Source organism: Simochromis diagramma, unplaced genomic scaffold (genome assembly GCF_900408965.1).
Source record: "Simochromis diagramma unplaced genomic scaffold, fSimDia1.1 OVJJ01000344.1, whole genome shotgun sequence".
In the NCBI taxonomy this organism is placed as follows: Eukaryota; Metazoa; Chordata; class Actinopteri; order Cichliformes; family Cichlidae; genus Simochromis; species Simochromis diagramma.
In genome coordinates, this window is record NW_024387375.1 from 5409567 (window position 1) to 5414526 (window position 4960).

Genomic DNA, 4960 nt, shown 5'->3' on the forward strand with positions numbered 1-4960 from the left:
ATTGTTTTTACATTATACAAGGAGATTTGGCCCAGTATTGATGAAAAAATAATGACTATCAGTAGAGTAGATAGCTAGTAGATGGCATTAGCTGCATTTCAGCAAAGGAGCTTTTCCCAGGAACTGGAGACTTTTGGGGCAACTGAGGGCAACTGATAGTGATTTTATATTTCATCCATGTCCAATAACCACACCAACAGCTGTCACCCTCTCACCAAGCTTTTTGCTGATGGTCATGCAGTCGATTCCAGACTTGTGCAAGTCTACAACTGACATCCTCTGATGGCTCTTTGGTCTTGCACATGGTGCTGGAGAGGTTTAAATGGAAGACACTGATTCTGTGGGTGGGTGTGCTTCATACACATAACGACTTGAGATCTGGAGGATCTATAATTGACTGACTGGGAGCCAGAATTCTGGGTGGGTTGTAGGGGACCAAATAGTTTGTTTTTGTTTGTTGTTTTTTGTTTCAATCAATGACATGAAAATCAATTATAACTTTTATGTAATGATTAATGTCCTGTCTCTCTCCATTAAAATGAAAGTACCATAAAAATTAAAGACTGTTTCCTTGTAAGTGAGCAAACAAATTCAGCAGAGGATAAAATAATTATTTATATGGGAAATTTAATTTAATTTAAGTTTCTGCTTGGCTTAATGCTTCCCACCTGCTCATTTCTATTTGGACTTTTGTCACCCAATCATTATTTGGTTCAATAATCCAATAAACGACATATGCTTTTATTCTTCCTTCAGCCAGTGAGTCATGCATTTGAATACACACCTCATTAGACTGGGATTGCTGTTGACGATTCAAGTTCACAACGTATTTAACTGAAACTTTGATCATGTTTAAATTGTTTCATATAAAACTGATTTTCTCATTTCAACAAAAACATCTGAGCTCAGATTTCACGTTTTATGACATTGACAAGACGTTGAGGGTGTTTAACGTAATAATATCATCCTGACTACATGAAGTTACAGCAGCAATAACATCATAAAAGCTGTGGACATTAATAATTGTTCATTTTAATATGTAAAATTAACAATTTTATATAGTAAACTCAACAATTAGGCAATTAAATTAACAATTAAAAGTGAAAAATAATCCAGTTGTGAAAAAATTTGAAAATCAACAGTCAGTTTCCTTAAAACTTCAACAAGCAGATGTTTAGCTGAGCAGATAATGTGGATTGTATTGACTTTTATTGATGGGATAACAGGACTCATAAATTCCCATGTTATCAACTGGGAAGTATTTACTATGCAAAAAAAAAACACCACACACAGCACAGTGGCATGGTGGTGAGCAGTTTCCTCACAGCAATAAGGTCGTGAGTTTGACTCCACCATCTGGCCGGGGCCTTTCTGTGTGGAGTTTGCATGTTCTCCCCGTGTCTGTTTGGTTTCTCTCCAAGTGCTCCAGCTTCCTCCCACAGTCCAAAGACGTGCAGTGAGCTTAGGTTAATTGGTGATTCTAAATTGCCCATAGGTGTGAATGACTGTCTGTCTCTCTCAGGGTGTACTCCACCTCTCACCCTATAGTAGCTGCAATAGGTTCCAGCATCCTTGATAAGGATAAGCGAAAGAGACTGTATGGATGGATGGAAAAAAATACACACAAACAAACAAACAAATGTGTGTGTCTACAGCTTTTACTACTATTACTATGACACCAAGTTAACTTTTCCATCCAGGCTCTCCTTTCCACCCAAGGACCGATGATCATGCCAATCAACAAGTTATTATGTTGGACAATTTGGTGAAAGAAAAGAGAAGAAGAGAAGGGGTGGCTGAACAGGGAATTAATCCAGATACCCGCTTCCCCCCTCGTCTCCTGATGAGGCCTCAAACTCTGTGTCCATGGAGGGATGGAGCAGTATGGAGGTGGGAACACTGGGATGAGGGACGGATGGATGGCTTGTTAAGAGGGCGGTGAGGTATTACTTTAAAAGTTTCTCTCCACCCCCGTCGGAAGTCAGCGGGACAGCAGCCGACAGCTTTTCCAGAGGATGGGAAAGCTGGAGGCTGGGATTACTGCTCATTTCAGGAAGGCGCTCAGTGAAGCCAGAGCTGCGGCTAACTATTACTTTAATGTTGAAAAATTGTCTTTAAAGCCACCTTTCTGTCTTAAAGTGTCCTATATATAGAAGATCCTGTTTACATTCTTGATTAGCTTGAGCTAAATGACACCTACCACAGATGAAGGGAACACTCACTGCTGTGGTATTTTCTTTAATGGGTGATATTCTTGATATCCTTTCCATCATTTATACACATTCCTCCTAAATTTAAGCTGTCCTGAATTATAGAGTCTGCAATGAGAGGCCCATCTGTGGGTCAGCAAGGTTTAAGAGACTCTCCCTAGTGGTGCATTTAAGGGTCTGTGAATCTGTGCTTTATGTTTTCTTTCTGTTTTTCTTCTGAGTTTGATCTCCAGGACAATATGCCACAACTACAACATGTTTTATTAATCTCAAGTACCAGATTAAGAGTCTTCCTAAGTACACCAAAAAAGAAGACTTTTCAAGACATAGCACTTAGGAGTTATAAGTATTAGGATATAACTGTCATATTTTACCTTGAATTAAGTAAAAACAACAGCTGTTTGTAAGGTAGGTCATCAGTTTTAATATTAGACTGGCTTACCAATCAGTACCAACAGGTAAAGTAACTGGAATAGCAGATAAGGATTTAGGTGGGGTGAAATAGAATAGCATACAAGAGGATAACAGATTGATCAAGAGGACGTTGTGGTTTCTCGGACCAACAAAATATAAATGATCTGCCAATAAACACATTTCACCTGATGCCAGCGACCAGGGGATAAGACAAGAAAAGATAAGATAAGATAAGATAAGATAAGATAAGATAAGATAAGATAAGTTGTTACAACAGCAGAGTGGATATGGCGTTATTTTTTGTGCCACTATTCTGAGCGTACGTAAAAAAAAATTGCAGGTGCAAGTGTTGCATTTTGAGGAGAAATTTATTTTGAGCAAAGAAAAGCTAAATTTGAGTGAACAAAATTCATTGCTGCGTGCAGATTATGTATTCCAGTGTTTGCTATTATCCACACACACACACACACACAATAGTAGCCCCTCTCGCTCAGGTTTTGCACTTGCGCTTGCTCGCAATGTGCTGCTTGCGCTCTCAACATTTCTGCCTGTGCGTGCTCAATTCTTTCTGTACACCGTTATATTTGTGCCACAAAACCAGCCAATCACAGACTTGGATGCAAAAAAATCTGATTGGATGTTTGGGTCTCCAATCAGCTCGAAATGACGAAATGCAATATCCCAGAATCCATTTCGTCCAAAACTCAAACGAGGCTGTGGCGGAGGAACACAGAGTGGCGGAGTTTGAAATATTACTCTTTCTGGTCACAAAATAAACTTTTAAGATATTTTCATGCGAGAATGGTGCTGTGTAAACTTCTAATATCTGCTCGATTTATCAAGACATCACATATTTGCATAAGTGCTCTAACGTTTTCGGAGAACATGGATCTGAGCCAATGTGCCCTCAAATATCTTTTTGATACAACAGACCCAAGAACCAAGTGAAATTGAAGGAAATTGTGTCAGTCTAAGAAATTACACACTGACTGATAGTGAAGTTGACATTTGTTTAGAGGTGGCAAAGGCCAAAAAGTTCCTTTGTATCCACAATCAAACCAATTAAACCACTCCTCATGGAGGTCAGAGGTCATGTTGAGTTAGAAGAACCTAACCACGAAAGATCTGCTTGTACAAATGTTTTCATTCCAGCTTCTAATAGGAGCATAGAGGTAGTGAGAAGCACCAAACAGGACATAAATATATCTCTCACATTATGTAATCTCTTCTTTCACAGGTCATAGATTCTTTCACTGCAAACCATCCCGAACCTCAAAAAACTTTGACTGAATGCTCCTATCACAGCAGTGTGTATTGCAAGAGAAAAGCAACAGTGCAACAGAGACAGTCACACAGCCTTGGGATGAATGAGCTCTGTGAATGAGTCTTTTTTTTTCTTTGGGGGGGGGGGGTTATACGAGAATGGACTAGAAGAGCAAGTGGAGGGTACAGAGAGGAGGAGCACAGGAACGTGGGCAAGTGATTCTCCAGATGAGATCTAATATGTGAGACGGTGCATCCTAAAGAGACGTTTTCTCATGGGTCCACCCCATGAATACAAATTCAACCCGCCACCCGCTCTGTGCTGGAAGGACGAATGCACCTTGCGTAGTGTAGAAGTGCAGCCTCTTTCTTTTTCTTTTTTTTCCCCTCGATGTTTACTTTCATCCAATCACGGCACTCAGCTCTGGTGACTTCATGAAAGCTCTTATGAGTCATCCATTCATAGCTTTTTGTCTTGTACCCGAATCCGTTCGCTCTCATTCAGAGTAATGAGGCCTCGTATTTATAATGATGGAGAGACTGTCTGCGAGCATGTTGGCGGAAAAATTCAAATGTTGCCAACGAAACGCCGCAGGTGAGTTTGGTAAAGGAGGAAAACAGTTAGTCTGCATGTGTGTGCTGACTTTAAAGTCCCTCTTGAACATGTTTCATTTATTTATTTGTGTGTGTTTTGTGCATTTAAATGTGTATGTTTCTTTTGATGTTATTTACTGTGATGGCGTGCACATTATCATATCTCTAAGTTTTCATGCTCATGTGTTTGTGTGTGTATGGGTGTGTATGTGTGTACGTGTTTCTGTGTGTGTATGAGAGAGAGAGATAACAGCCTTGAAATGTACTAGGGCCGATCTTAGTGACATCACTATTTGAGAGAATCTGAGTGGTCAGGAAAGTCATTTAGAGTTAAATTGGGTTTACCAGCTGGACACTAGAAGGAAAAAGTGTGTGTGCGTGTGTGTGAGAGAGACAGAGAGAGAGAGAGAGTGTGTAGGTGTATGTATGTGAGCAAGAAAAGAGAGAGAGGGAAGGGGGAGGAGATACAAAAGGGAGGA